The sequence below is a fragment of the Sus scrofa genome, chromosome 12 (assembly GCF_000003025.6).
Source record: "Sus scrofa isolate TJ Tabasco breed Duroc chromosome 12, Sscrofa11.1, whole genome shotgun sequence".
NCBI classification, from domain to species: domain Eukaryota; kingdom Metazoa; phylum Chordata; class Mammalia; order Artiodactyla; family Suidae; genus Sus; species Sus scrofa.
The window spans coordinates 45,998,708-46,015,047 of NC_010454.4; the positions used below are offsets into that span (position 1 = coordinate 45,998,708).

A 16,340-nucleotide genomic window follows, 5' to 3' on the forward strand; every position below is an offset into this window, starting at 1 on the left:
CAGGAGTTTCAGGTAACACACTGTGACTTGGTACATTCCTCAATATTGCTTCTTGAAGCTGGGCAGGAAAACACAAAACAATGAAAGAAAAACAGAATGAATGAGGACATTTAAAAAACAGCATAGGAGTTCCCACTGTGGCTCAGTGGATTAAGGACCCTATATTGTCTCCATGAGGATGCAGGTTCAATCCCTGGCTTCACTCAGTGGGTTAAGGATCTAGTCAGTGTTGCTGCAAAATACCGCCTAGGTGACAGATGTAGCTCAGATCTGGTGTTGCTGTGGCTATGGCATAGGCCTGCAGCAGCAGCTCTGATTGACCCCTACCTAGCCCAGGAACAGCTGTAAAAAGAAAAAAACAAACAACAAAAAACCACACAAAACAAAACCAACATAGCTACAGCATCTATATGTGAACATTTTTTTAGATAAACATAAGCCCACACTCTTTAGGTTTTAGTAGTAATGCTACATAACACATTACTTAATCATTTTAAAGAAGGTAGTTACATATGGTAGAACCTCTGTTTATATTTCTGCAACAGCTGGGGAAAGCCCTACTTTTGGCCAAGTCCTTCCTCACCCAACACCCTCTCTGCTGCCAGAACAATTTAGCTGATGCTTTTGGGTTGTCCCTTAGAGCAAAGACTGACAGAAAAGGCAGCTATGCAGGTGGAAGCATCATGTTAGAGGAGAGAAAAAAACAAGACACAAAGCTCACTTTTATTTTAAAAATGGAATTATCTACCATCTGTGAACCATCTCACTACAGGAAATCTCTGACAAGTTCAGTAAGTAAATTTCAGGGAACTCTCATTGACTACATAAGAAACTTTATAAATTTTTCCCTTTGTAGCACTTGGCAGCAAAACTCCCTTTAAAATCCTGCCCTCTTATACTCTCAAGATAGAAGACAAATTTAAACACAGAAGACTTTCCAGGGAGTCTGAATCTACTGCAAACTTTCAGAATAGATTCCCACCTACCCAAGCTCCCCAGGACTCTCACATAAAAATGGGATGCTTTAGCCCCTCTCTCCAGTTCCACAAAATACATCAAAGGCAGAAATGTATAATTTCAGAGAACAGCCTAAAGATAACGAAAGTCATACAGTGAGAATTTCTATAAGCAAGTGATGCGGCAAATTATAAAGTAGAAAAGAAAATGCATTTTCTGTGTACTAATTTCTTAGAAAATATTAAACTGAAGATCCCAGTTTCTAGGCCTAGAATTATATCTCACTGAATGAAGAAATCAGTGGCATTTAAATAAACCTTTTGTGAAGTTGGAACAACCTATTTTGGAAAAGCAGTTTTAGGGGAGACATTATTAACATTTCAAATACTGTCAACAATTAACCTTGATCAACCTGAAGCTTTGCTCTGAAGTATAATTACACACATTAGTTACCTAGTATTGTGGGAAACAAAGAGATACAGCTGTTTCCAAGCAACAAACTATATTCTGTTGAAGTTTCCTGACATTATTGGAACCTTTTCAAAAGCTAGCTTTAAAGCAAAACCATAGCTAGGTTTAAAGCAAGTTACCATTCCTCAGCTTTCATTTCCATCTCCAAATGACATTCATGAAATTAAACCATATGCATGATGTTTCTCTACCAGTTGACTAGGCTAGATTTCTACAGTCCAGTAGTAGTGGTTAGACAAGTCCACATGTGACCTCTGGATGGAAAGCTACTCCATGGATCACCAAGAATGGGCAGTTCTCAGAAAAGCAGCTGAATCTTTCATGAGATCATAAGACTAATTGTGGCTAACATTTATTATAAACTTTACAGTGTGCCAGGCCTTAAACTAAGTGTTTTGCAAATATTATCTCAATCTTCATAATAACCCCATGAGGCAGATATACTATCTAGCATCTCCATTCTTTGGATGAATAAATTGAGACTTAGAGAAGGAAAGTAAATTATCCAGGGACACACTTCACCACCACACCACACTGGCTTTCCCATCAACTTCCCTCTTATTATGACCTCCACCTCCCAACCAATGAGTAAACCAAATTGAATCACAAAAAAAGCTGCTCAAAGAGTTCCTGCTGTGGTGCAGTGGTTAAAGAATCCGACTAGGAACCATGAGGTTGTGGGTTCGGTCCCTGCCCTTGCTCAGTGGGTTAAGAATCCAGCGTTGCCGTGAGCTGTGGTGTGGGTTGCAGATGCGGCTCGGATCCCACGTTGCTGTGGCTCTGGTGTAGGTCAGTGGCTACAGCTCTGATTCAACCCCTAGCCTGGGAACCTCCATATGCCGTGGGAGCAGTCCAAGAAAAGGCAAAAAAGGCAAAAAAGCCAAAAAAAAAGAGAAAAAGATGCTCCAACTGTCTATGGCTAAAATAAATAAATATATAAACCAAAAGTCCACTCCTTATTGTAAAGCCAGGTAGCTCTTTTAAAAATGTGAACCTATTCAAGCCCCAGCTGAAAACCCTTCAATGGCTTTTTATTGTCTAAGGACTAAAGACTAAGATCCTCAATTTAGTTTATAAGACTCTGCACCAGCTGTCCTGTGTTGACCTCACCAGCATCATCTTGTGTTATTTCCTCCCTATTTTCTACGTTCCAATCTCACTGACAATTTTTTGGCTCCTTGAATATGCCATAAGTTTCCTGACCTCTAAGTATTTTCTTCCCACTCTCTCCACCCAAGTTTGCATTTGTTGACTCTTGACTCATCTTTCAGAGTACAACTCAAAACACCATATCTCCGAGGAAGCCCTCCCTTGACCACTAACTATAAGCAGGTCAGGTCCCAGCCTGCCGTATTCTCATACTACAGTGTGCTTTCCTCTTTTCAGAATCTATCATAATCATAATTCCATTTTTTTTTTGGTCTTTTGTCTTTTTTTTTTTTTTTTTTTTTTTGGCTTTTTGCTATTTCTTGGGCCACTCCCGCGGCATATGGAGGTTCCCAGGCTAGGGGTCGAATCAGAGCTGTAACCACCGGCCTACACCAGAGCCACAGCAACGCGGGATCCGAGCCGCATCTGCAACCTACACCACAGCTCACGGCAACGCCGGATCGTTAACCCACTGAGCAAGGGTAGGGATCTAACCCACAACCTCATGGTTCCTAGTCGGATTCATTAACCACTGCGCCACGACGGGAACTCTGGTCTTTTGTCTTTATAGGGCCACACCTGCGGCATATGGAGGTTCCCAGGCCAGGGGTCCAATTGGAGCTCTTGCTGCCAGCCTACGCCAGAGCCACAGCAATGCCAGATCCAAGCCGCATCTGTGACCTACATCACAGCTCACAGCAATGCTGGATCCTTAAGCCACTGAGCAAGGCCAGGGATCGAACACACAACCTCATGGTTCCTAGTCAGATTCGTTTCCACTGTGACACAACGGGAACTCCCATAATCACAATTTTAAAACTCACTGAGTAATTAGCTGTTTAATGCCTCCCTTCTCTGCAGAATGTAAGTTTCCAAGGGAGGAATCATGTTTGTTGTATGTACCACTATATCCTCAACAACCAGCACAGTGTCTAGCACATACTCTGTACTTATTTGCTTCTTTGAAAGAATTACTAAGTAAAAGGTAACCATATACACAAGATATGAAAACTAACGTCATGTCCTTAAGCATAAGGGTCACTATAGCCAGTGAAGCAAATACCAAGGCCAGTTCTGTTCCACTTTTGGTAGTTTAAATAGTTCAAGATAGTGCTAAATAGTTCAAGACAGAGGCATAGAGCCAGGTAAGTGCAAATCAAGAATGGGAAAGAAAATGAAGCTGTAGTGCTTTAAAGTACGACTTAATGAGAGATGGAGCTGATCATAAGACCTGGGCCTAACTCTGGATGGTAGAATTTAAATTATTAGGACATAGCGACATCATACTGATTAATGTTCCAGTAAATTTTAATTAGTATTTACTTGTTATATATAGTTCATAACAGGAAGGGCCATAAATTCTGATGGTAGCATTGCTTAATATAGTCCTGGCTGCTCTGTAGCTCACCTTCAAGACCCCTAAAAATGGCCCCAGTGAGGGTCTGCCAGGTTACAGAAGCCCTTGAGAAGGAAAAAAATCAGTTAAATAACAAAAATTTAGAATTTTTGTTGACACACACAACCTTCCCCCCCCTCCAAATCATTGAATACTTCTACTGATATGACTTATTCACTAATCAGTTCTAAGGTTCTTCATAGCAGCCTGGAGAGATTCAGGCTTAGACAGATTTCCTTATTCCCCCATCTTTAAGACAGCAAATAAAGAGACTCTAATCTAGAACTAAGACTCTGCAGAATCCTGGATTATTTTTTAAAATCTAAAATGAATTTTTTAAAAACTTGATTCTAAAATATAAATAAGGGGAGTTCCCGTCGTGGCACAGTGGTTAATGAATCCGACTAGGAACCATGAGGTTGCGGGTTCGATCCCTGCCCTTGCTCAGTGGGTTAACGATCCGGCGTTGCCGTGAGCTGTGGTGTAGGTTGCAGACTTGGCTCGCATCTCGGATCCCGCGTTGCTGTGGCTCTGGCGTAGGCCGGCGGCAACAGCTCTGATTAGACCCCTAGCCTGAACCTCCATATGCCGCAGGAGCGGCCCAAGAAATAGCTAAAAAGACCAAAAAAATAAATAAATAAAATAAAATATAAATAAGGAGTTCCCATCGTGGCTCAGCAGAAATGAATATGACTAGCACCCATGAGGACTCAGGTTCAATCCCTGGCCTTACTCAGTGGGTTAAGGATCCGGCGTTGCTGTGAGCTTTGGTGTAGGTTGCAGACACAGCTTGGATCTCACGTTGCTGTGGCTGTGGTGTAGGCTGGAAGCTGTAGCTCCGATTGAGTCCTAGACTGGGAACCTCCATATGTGGTGGGAGTGGCCCTCAAAAGTAAAAAAAAAAAAAAAAAAAAAAATACACACACACACACACACACACGACAACTTTGGAGTTCCCTGGTAGCTTAGCAATTAAGGACTCAACAATGTTGTCACTGCTGTGGCTCAGGTTCAATCCCTGTCCTGGGAATTTCTGACTTTATGTATTTGATTTTATCAATGTTTTCTTTTTATTATTTCTGGGGTTTGTGTAATATTTTTAAAATGTCTTTCCTGATCCAAGATTATAACAAGTTTCTCCTAAATGTTCTTTCTGGTAGTAACAATTTTTTTTACATTTAATTCTCTGATCCATCTGTAACTTATTTTATCATAAGAGTGAGACATAGATGCAACATAATTTTTCCATTTACTTTTTTACTTAACATTTCACATATAATTTCTCATAGAACTACACAGTTTTCATGTTTTTTATTTTAATGGCTTCATTGAGTTAATATTACCATAGATATTACCATAGTTTACTTAACCATTCCCTCTCTCCTATTACTAAACGTATTAATATTTTAGTATGTATACTTTTTAAATAACTTCTTTAGAGGACATTTTCAAGAATTAGATTTCTAAGGTAAAAAGTTTGAACAGGAGTTCCCGTCGTGGCGCAGTGGTTAACGAATCCGACTAGGAACCATGAGGTTGCGGGTTCGATCCCTGCCCTTGCTCAGTGGGTCAAGGTTCCGGCGTTGCCGTGAGCTGTGGTGTAGGTCACAGACGCGGCTCGGATCCTGCGTTGCTGTGGCTCTGGCGTAGGCTGGCAGCTACAGCTCCGATTCGACCCCTAGCCTGGGAACCTCCATATGCCGCAGGAGCGGCCCAAGAAATGGCAAAAAGACAAAAAAAAAAAGTTTGAACAATATCACAACTTTTGACTAAAATGTCAGATTTCAAGGATCTAATCAATTTATAATCGTCACCAATACAATCATCAAGTAATAAGACATATACATGACTATCATGCACAAATCTTTTCCAAACAAATTTACACTAGACACTATTTACATCTAAGCAGTTAGGTTCATAATTCAGAGTTTAAAAACATACATCACAGTTCTACAGAATCTGACCAGCCTAAGAACTGTTATTTCCTGGGAGGAAAAAGAGTAAACGGACAAATTCTCCTAGAGCAAAGGGCAATGCAGAGGCCTCCGTTGGAAAATCCTAAGTCAGTAACTTGGCAAATAAAGCACTGCAGTAGAGTCAGAAGATGACTGAACATTAAAATTCAAGGCTGTATTTCACTGTTCCCCTCTGTCCCTTCCCTTCCCAAGAGCAGTTTCCCTTCCCCTCACATTCTTTCCAAGCACCTTGAGGTTCCAGCCACTATCTAAAAACTTCTTAGTGTATTCCACGAGCAGTCTTCTGTTTGGCTCCTAGATTAGGCCCTTCAAAGTTCTTTAAGCTCAAGTAAGACCAGGAAATGAGATGTTGGTCTAAAGTGGATAATCTAACATCCAGTTGCAGCCCATGCATGCCAAGTGGGCACTTCCTCGTGCAAACATACCTAATGAGATTACAGCACAGATTTTCAGCTTCTTTGAAGCTATGTCTATCATTTGCTGGAAATTCATCTACCTCTCACAATACTTTTTGACCCCCCTTATCTTTGCTGCCTCCTAGGGCTCTTTTTAAGGGAACATTTTAGGAGGCAGGTTTCTTTTGAAAGAATTATCTTATTGCCGTAATTTCTTTTTTTTTTTTTTTTTTTTTTTTTTTTTGCTATTTCTTGGGCCGCTCCCGTTTTTGTTTTTGTTTTTTTTTTCATTTGTTTGTTTTGTTTTGTTTTTGTCTTTATGCTATTTCTTGGGCCACTCCCGCGGCATATGGAGGTTCCCAGGCTAGGGGTCCAATCGGAGCTGTAGCCACCTGCCTACACCAGAGCCACAGCAACGCAGGATCCGAGCCGCGTCTGCAACCTACACCACAGCTCATGGCAACGCCGGATCGTTAACCCACTGAGCAAGGGCAGGGATCGAACCCGCAACCTCATGGTTCCTAGTTGGATTCATTAACCACTGCGCCACGACGGGAACTCCCGTAACTTCTTACTTATAAATTTTATGATCCTCCTTCTGGAAACTGAGTATGGTGTCATGGCATAAATTCTGGTCAGAGCACAGGGGAAAGTCACAAACCTGGGGTAGATGTCTGACACAGGTAGCATGCATGGTGAGTGGAGCTTAGGAATCAGACTTGAATTTCACCACTTACTAGATGTTTGACACTAAATGAATCCCTTAATTATTTTGAACTAAAATATCATCATGTTAGAGAGGTGCTTCTTGATCATACTTTATCTAAATGGCTATTCTGCCTTGTTATTATTACTTCCCCATTTGTGTTCTTCACAGCACTATCACATTTTGTAACTGAACTCTTCTTTTTTTGGGGGGGAGGGGTGTCTTTTTAGGGCCACTCCTGCAGCATATAGAAGTTCCCAGGCTGGGAGTCGAATGGGAGCTATAGCTGCCTGCCACAGCCACATCAGATCCAAGCTGTGTCTGTGACCCACACCACAGCTCTTGGCAATGCGGATCCACAGTCCACCAAGCAAGGCCAGGGATAGAACCCATGTCTTCATGGATACTAGTTGGGTTCATTACTGCTGAGCCGCCATGGGAATTCTTATTTGTTTTTTTACTATGTGTCTTCTGTAATGGACTTTTTTTTTTTTTTTAACCTTTTATTATTATTTTTTATACTGTACAGCATGGTGACCCAGTTACACATATATGTATACATTCTTTTTTCACATTACATGTTATATCATAAGTGACTAGACAGAGTTCCCAGTGCTACACAGCAGGATACCATTGCTAATCCATCCCGAAGGCAGCAATGGACTTTTAAGTTCCATAGGGTAGGGTATGATTTGCTAATCACTGGATACTCACTTCCTAGCATGGGTGACTACCACAAGTAGGCTCAAATAACTGTAGACTAAATGAGCTTGCTTTTCTTATCTCTAAAACAGGGATTAATAACACCACTCACATCAGAGATGTTGTATAATACATGTAAATACAGTGCTCAACAAATGTTAACCATTATTTCAGTTACAGTTCTCAGAAAGTCATGGCCTTTATAAATTCAACTTTCCTAATTAAAAAGTCAAAGGAAGAATTATTACTTTGTGAGATTACAAAAACATAAAAGGCATTAGAAGGAACTCAGAAGACAGGATCCATTGAGATTAAGAAGTTTACAACTCTCCTGTGACATCTGTCTTTATCAGGGCCATCCACTGCTCTCTCCAAGGTTGGTGGTTCTTGTCTAATACCTCTGAAATCACAACTTCACCAGACTCCACCCCAAGCACTGAGAAAACAGATATCTGGGAGTACAAACTAGGGTTGAGAAAGACTGCTTGAACACAATATTGGCAGCACTCTAGAAATGCACAGAAAGAATGGAGAATTAATCTGGCTACAAAATACCACAGTGATACATCCAATTTCCAGTGAAAAATACTATCTTACCCCCAAAACATGAAATTTGATTGTTATTAAACTACCTCCCCTTCTCTACACATCTAACAACAATGTGTCTTTACAACATTCCAAATTCAATCTTCAAATGCCCCCCAACCTGTAATCTTGTAATTCCTGCCTAGGGAATTTCTAGACTACTATTCTTAATTTTGGCTGCATGAAGAACCACCTATGGACTTTTGTTAAAAAATAAAGATGCTGAGCCTCATCCAAGACCCACTGAACCGGAAACTTGCTAAGGTGAAATTTCAATGTCTGTATTTTTAAAAAGCTTCCCAGATTATTCTGCTGCAAAACCAGAGTTGAGAACCACTATTCCATTCACTCTGGACATCCTAGCATGAGAATAACAATATTCTACTCAAGGGTAAAGGCAATCCAGCATAAGGTTAACAGCTCAGGCAGGAGTGTCAGGTAGGCTTGGCTATCAATACCGGCATGGTCACATACCTTAGGCAAGTCTCTGTTTCCTTAACTATAAATGCAAAATACTAAAAGTACTTAACCTCAAAGACTTAGATTTAAGACCAAATTGTATAAAAATCACTTAGCACATCTGGCAAATAGTAGGTGCTTAATAAATTGTCTTGCTAATTTTCCAAAGGGTATATTATTTCCAAGCTATAATCTAAAAAAAGTGCACAATTTTATTAATGAAAAACCTGCAAGTTCTGCCATCTCTTGTTTTCTTTGTTCTCCTAAACCAAAATAAGACAAAAGTACACCTGAGCAAGACTGGCCTTAGTTTAGGGAAGTAGGCTAACTTGGCTGGTTGGGGCTTTCATCAGGTTAATTTTGTAAATTAGGCAAAGTTCTTAGTTCCTGCCTGCAATTGTTTAACTGCTACATTCTGTATACTCTTGTGCCAGATGCCTCAAAAATTTGTCTCTGGTCAAAAGAAGGACCAGAAATCTGACCAATACAAATCTAGCACAGGAAAGCAAAACGTGCTGGAAGCATTGTTTTCAGATTCCTTTATCCAAGGCATGAAACTACATGCAACTTGCAAATCACTACGGCTAGGCAAAGTGGCAAATACAAAGACATAAAAGAGACAGTCTCTGGCCTTTTAGTAGTCATTTTATGAATTTAAATAATGTCTTTTTGAAGTTGCCTTGAGTTAGTTATGCCACAGGCCAAATCAAGGATGGTAAAGAAAAGGAAGGATGGTCAGGATGCCCACTTTTTCCTCTTCTTCCCTCCAGAGCTGGACTATGAACTTAATTGTGCTCGCAGACAAGAGTGGCATTGTTCTGACTCTGCTGAAGAGATGATGACATAAGGGAATCCTACATCTGCCTCTGCTCTCAGCACAGATAATGTGCCAGAGCCATAAATTATCTCATTTAATTCTAACAACTCTGAAACAGGTACTAATGTTATTCCCGTATTACAGATGGGGAAGTGAGGCTTAGAGAAGTAGAGTCACACAGTCAGTAAGTGTGACTAATATGAGCTGGGGCTCAGACCCAGGCTGTTAGAATCTTGAGCTGAGCTCCTTAAATAGTATATGATGCTGACCTCTGATTTTGGAGGTCAGAGAGGTCATCTAAAGAGCACAGCTTGATGCCCATATCAAAATCACATGGTCCAAAAGTCAGGCTAGTGGTTATCTTGGGGGGATGGGGGTGTGATGGCTGGGAGGGTGAGCAGTGTTTGGAAGGAAAGGAGAAGTGGTGGAAGGGAGCAGTAATATTCCATTTCTTGATCTAGGTCCTGGTTACACAATTTCTTTCCTTCCTTCCTTTCTTTTCTCTCTCTCTCTCTCTCTCTTTTTTTTTTTTTTTTTTTTTTTGGCCATGCTCATGGCATGTAGAAGTTCCCAGGCCAGGAATCAAACCTGAGCCACAGGAGTGACCCAAGCCACTATAGTGACAACACTGGATCCTTAACTTGCTTCGCCACAAAGGAACTCTGGTTACATAATTTCTTGATGTGTTTCTGAAAACTTCAATTTGTGAAAATTCAAGACATATATAAAAGTCAAAAATAAGGAGTTCTCCTGTGGTACAGCCAGTTAAGGATCTGGTGTTGTCACTGCAGCTGCTTAAGTCACTGCTATGGCTCGGGTTTGATCCCAGGCCTGGGAACTTCTGCATGCTGTGGGTGTGGCCAAAAAAGAAAATAACTGAAAAATAAGTGCACTTTTCTATATGCATATTATATTCTGTTGAAATATAATATGCAAAGTATAAAAGTGTTCTTTAAGTCCTCTTTTCAATGCCAGCCCCAGCAATGTTGACACAGGAAGTCTTAATAACCTCAATGAAAACTTCACCCTTTACTGGCACAAATCTACTGATGAGTTGATTCTCCTAATTTCAGTTGCTTGCTCTTCTTTTAACAGAAGCCTAGTCAAGAAATTTCACTGAACAGAATTTAACTTCATTGTACCTAAGATATCAAATGCATACAGCAGCTCTTATGATTCTAGTCGATCTCAATTTTATTCTCAAGTAAACAGATGTTGCAAATGTTGCAGATTGGCGCTCTGATTTGGAGGTGCAAAAATTAGCATAGCTAGGGAGTAAAAACAGTGGTTCTAAATCCTTGATTAACATTAGACTAATCCTGGGAGTATTTAAAAAATACCAGTACCTGGGTCCCACTCACAGAGATACTGATTTATCTGGACTGAGGTGAGACCCTGTTATTAAATTATTTTAAAAGGTCACCAGATGATTCTAATGTGCGGCCATGATGAGAACCACTGAGCTAAATTATAAGGATAATTTTTTAAACAGCCTTTGTAGCCAAGACTACTACATTTTTCATTTCTCTTCAAATAAATCACTTAAGAGGGTAAGTCTTTACAAAAGAAAAGTTGAAAATCATTTCTCATTTGTTATTCTAGGAAAAAATAGTCAAGCTATGCTTTATTCTGGAACAAAGAAAAAAATAATTTTAACATTGCAGGAGGTTTTCTATCCATGTAATCATCTGGATCAGAACTCCCTGCAAAGGAGTTACCGTCATGGCTCAGCTAAGGTTAACGAACCTGACTGGCATCCATGAGGATGCAGGTTCGATCCCCGGCCCCACTCAGTGGGTTAAGGATTTGGTGTTGCTGTGAGCTGTGGTGTAGGCTAGCGACTACAGCTCCAACTGGACCCCTAGCCTGGAACCCTCCATATGCCTCTGGTGTGTCTCTAAAAAGACAGAAGACCAAAAAAAAAAAAACAAACAAAAAAAAACTCTTGCAAAGGAAAAACAGGAATACTATTCATGGTGAAACTATGTTTCTGTCACTAGCAACACTTATAACCTGTTTTCTGACGGGTGCTCTAATCAGCAATCTCTTTACTATATAGCAGAGGTGAGGCAGAAACAATTCAAATGATCCTTAACTCTGGGGGACAGCTATTTGCTATTGCCTAACTAGCCATTTGAAACTCTTAATAAAACCCACATCTCCTTAGCAACACAATTTCCTTTTAAAATTCTTTTTACATTTCTGTGTTGGCTAGTGAAATAGTGTCTCTGCAAATGAGTCTGAAAAAAGAAATAAAAAACACACACAGTACAGAGAGCTGAAAGGAAGAGGGTAAATACAAATCATCAGAGATGACCAGAAGCACATGCTGTTGGCCAGTCACCACCTTCCAGCCAACCAGTTTGTTATCGCTGTATCTGCAGGTTTATGCACAGGCATCTTATTTGTGCTCACAATCTCTAGAGATTTACAAAAGTAGATTTCATGACAGCAGCAGTTGTCCCCTTCTAAGTGTAGTTTCACTTTCTAAGCCAACAGCTCTTTCATTGTTTTGATCATCCCATACACCATATTCTAAGACTTAAAATGTAAGAATCCTCAAGATTAAAGCCTCTTCTATTGTCAATCCATAGGTTGGCTACTCAGATGAGCTAGGGCTTTTCTTCTTCTTGATCTTTTTTTGGCTGCATCATGGCATAGAGAAGTTGCCCAGCCAGAGATGGAATCTGAGCCTCATCTGTGACCTTTGCCACAGCTGCAGCAATGCCAGATCCTTAACCCACTGCAGCAAGCATTGAACTGGCAATGCCACAGGAATAAGCTGGATTATTAACCCACTTCGCCAAAGTGGGAACTCCTGAACTAGGGCTTATCTTAATGTTAATAACTTTTTAGAATTCTTAAATCCTTCATCTTGAACTTAGTATTAGCCAGGTTAAATATTCTCTCTCCTCCAAAGCAATTCTGCTACCCCCACAAAATTACTACATGTGAAACATCCATAGAAGTTGTCACCTAAAAAGATACTTTATATTCGAGACACCTGTCCTACCCTGGAAGAGAGTGAAAAACTATAGTTTAAAAAATGTAAAGTATTCTATACCACATTTTTACATTTTAGATTTTCCTTTCTTTTTATCTGTTTTCTCCACATTCAGTTCAACAGGTAGCTTTTTCTTTTCTTTTTTTCTTTCTTAATATCAAAAGGCTAATGTCTCTCCCTTTCACTGGTCTATTCAAACATAAAATCTGTTTTGATTGCACAGAGGGAAAATGCATTCTCTACAAGGATATAACATCCAAGCAAAGGTTGAAGGAGACCATAAATATCGTGTGACCCCCTATATCCATCCCTGTTCCTGTTTGGTAGGGTAAAGGTAGGATAAGAAGAGCAAAGAAAAGAGAGAAAGAAATAAGCTGCATTCTTAAGAGATAATCTAATACAACAAGCATCTTTCTGACATACAGGCTAGAGAAGAAATAAGCCGACAGTGGTAATGAATTCAGCTGTTTCTAGCTGAACCTCTACAATCACCATAATTGGAATCCCAGCTCAGGCAAAGCTCATTCTCCTTTAGGGTGGGACAGCAGTAGGTATGGGAATGGGAAATGGAGAGAACCCTCAGGAGTTTCAGTGGCTGCTGCAGCCACCAGTACCCCAACCTGCTCTAGTCACTGCCTACATTCTTCCTTACCTGGAACCACAGCAAAAATCCTGCTGCTAGGGCTAGCGTCTTCTTTCTCGGTGACCTCTTCCAGTCACATGGTCACTCTGCTCTAGGGCAGGCAGTCCCTCTTCCCACTATGGAGGCCTCCAGCAACCCTGTGCATAGCAGAGGGAGCAAATAGCTGCTTCTGGATCTACCCTTTATCTGGTTCCCTGGAGGCTGAGTGGGACTAGAGAAGGGGCAGAGGTCTCTCTACATTCCTTCCTTCTCTTCCGGGAAAGCCCCAGGAGATGTAAGGCAGCCAGTCCTCTTCCAGAGTCGCCCCTTCTTTGCCTCCAACCAAATTTCCTTTCACTCAACCACAGACTTTGCATTTATTGCATATGAATGATTTTCTCCTCTCCTTAGCTTTCTGTGCATCTTCATAAAGCTAATTTGTAGAAGAGATTATACATCTTCTTAGAGGAAATTTTTTTTAATTTCATCTTTATTGGGCTATAATTGACAACACTAAGATATTTAAAGTGTATATCATGGGGATTTGATATATGAATACACTGTGAAATGATTCCATCTGGTTAATTAATACATCCGTCATCTCACAACTTATCTCTTCTTTTTGGTGAGAATATATAAGTTCTGCTCTTTTAGCAATTTCAGTTATACAATACAATGTTAACTATAGTCACCATGTTTTACATTAGATCCTCAGACCTATTTACCTTATGGCTGGACGTTTGCTCCTAGGGTAGATTTGATATTTTATGCCTACCCCCTAAAGCCTTGGCCCAGTAATTTGTATATGAGAGTCAATCAATGCTTGGTGAATGAGTGAATGCATAAATGAAAGAATGAATACAACTAGCCAAAGTACACATTTCCATTATCCCAGGAGTGACTGAAATTCTTCTACTCTTCATTACCACAGTTAACTTCTATTTCAAATAGCTATCAAGATCCTATGACACATGTTTTGAAGAAAATTCAAAGTGGGAATTTCAGCTTGCTCTCCAAATAATTCTGTTTTCAAGGTTAATCATTCAAACTGGGAAAGAGCTTTTCTTTTTTCTTTTTCTTCTTTTTTTTTTTTTTTTTTTTCTTTTTAGGGCCGCACCTGTGGCATACGGAGGTTCCTAGGCTATGGGTCCAATCAGAGCTGTAGCCGCCAGCCTATACCACAGCCACAGAAATGCAGGATCAAGCTGAGTCTACAGCCTAAACTACAACTCACGGCAATGCCAGATCCTTAACCCACTGAGCAAGGCCAGGGATCGAACTTGCGACCTCATGGTTCCTAGTCGGATTCATTTCTTCTGCGCCATGATGGGAACTCCAGGAAAGAGCTTTTCTTTCTTTTTTTTTTTTTGTATTTTCTTGGGCCACACCCGCTGCATATGGAGGTTCCCAGGCTAGGGGTCTAATTGGAGCTCTAGCCACTGACCTACGCCACAGCCCCAGCAACACAGGATCCAAGCCACGTCTGCGAACACACCACAGCTCACTGCAACACCGGATCCTTAACCCACTGAGTGAGGCCAGGGATCAAACCCACAACCTCATAGTTCTTAGATTCGTTAACCACTGAGCCACAATGGGAACTCCGGAAAGAGCTTTTCAATCCCCTTTCATGTGAGGGCAGGAATGAGAAGTTGAGAAAAGGAAAAAAAAGTGTGGGAAATATTCCTCAAGCAAACAAAACAGGAAGAGTATCCAGTACCTTTAAAGGTAAAGCCAGCCAAGTCACGTAACCACTTTTGCCTCTTGAAGAAGACAACAAACCTGTCTTAAATGAAAGTTCTGGCAATAAAATCAAGCAATCCAGAGTAATCTGCAAATATATATACCTAACTAATTTTTCTTAGGAAAGTATTAAAACTAGAATCATCTTTCCCCCCCATGTATCCAGCTTCATAAAAATATTCTTTATGTGGACTGCTATGTACTGGTCTCTTTTAAGACAAAATCAGCCAAAACAATAAGTCAGTCCAAGTCCAGGGGACTCCACTGCACAATGAACAGAATAAATCTTGGAGGATACTATGTATAAGGAGACTGGAATCCACTCCATCTCTGGTGATGCTGCCTCCGATAATGGGCTCAGGTGATGGCTGTCAGCTGAGATCTGATATCAGTGCCGCCCTTGTTTATCACACAATATTGGGAAAAGAATATAACCTTTCCACCCTCTGTCTGTCATCTGCAAAATGTTGATAATAAGTGAGTGTTTATGTGAATTCATCAGTTAATGTTTTCGAGTATAGGGAAGTGAGCTATTAGTGAGTCACAGTAACTTCATGCTATTTTAGACTCTTCATCGATGCTGAATGAAGTGCAACCAGATAAATTAATGGCTGAATGAGTTCCTAAAACAGTAGTCACCTTCACTGTGTCATGAAGGTGAAGTATAGTCAGTTTAAAAGCAGGCAGTGCTATGGGGATATACTTGAGAGGCAGTTTCATTTGAGAGAGTTTCTATTGATGAAACTTTAACAATAGTTATAGAATATCTACTATGTACAATAAGCTCCAGAAATAGACATAACGCAGATTTTATCATCAAGGTTTGTAGAACTAGTTTTAGCCATGGCTAGAAAAGGCAGTTACTTTACTGGGTGAAATATGAAAAGTCAATTTAAGTCATTCTCTTAACTTCTGCTAGATTCTGTGGGTAATTTGCAATAATTAATCAACTATCCTGGGGGTCAGATGAGATCAATAAAATGTATAACAGCTCTTGAAGTGTAGTTAGATGGTTCTATCTGACTGACTCTCTAGATTTATTAATACCACTCTGGCTTAACATTATCAACAACCAAGATATGTTTGGTCTTTGTAGGTGGGGAATAAAGGTCCAGTGGCAGCACCAATACCAAGCAGCTATAATGGAGAAAAGACCATAAAATGTGGAAAATCCATAAAAATAATCATATTTTTTAGTGAAGGAGACTCACTCAAGGCTTCAGGGTGCAACAATTATCTACTTTGAGAGATATGCTCTGAGTGGAGATTATTATGTGTACAAATATACCATACTATTTATATATATATTCATTCCAAGTCATTTATTTGCCTTCCCAGGCTACTTGATTGAGTGAGGC

The 16,340-nt window shown here is 40.3% G+C and overlaps 1 protein-coding gene across 1 annotated transcript in view; it reads right to left on the bottom strand.

The window, feature by feature from the left end:
• Positions 1–16,340, bottom strand: part of SSH2 (slingshot protein phosphatase 2) — a 267,618-nt gene that overhangs the window by 180,605 nt on the left and 70,673 nt on the right.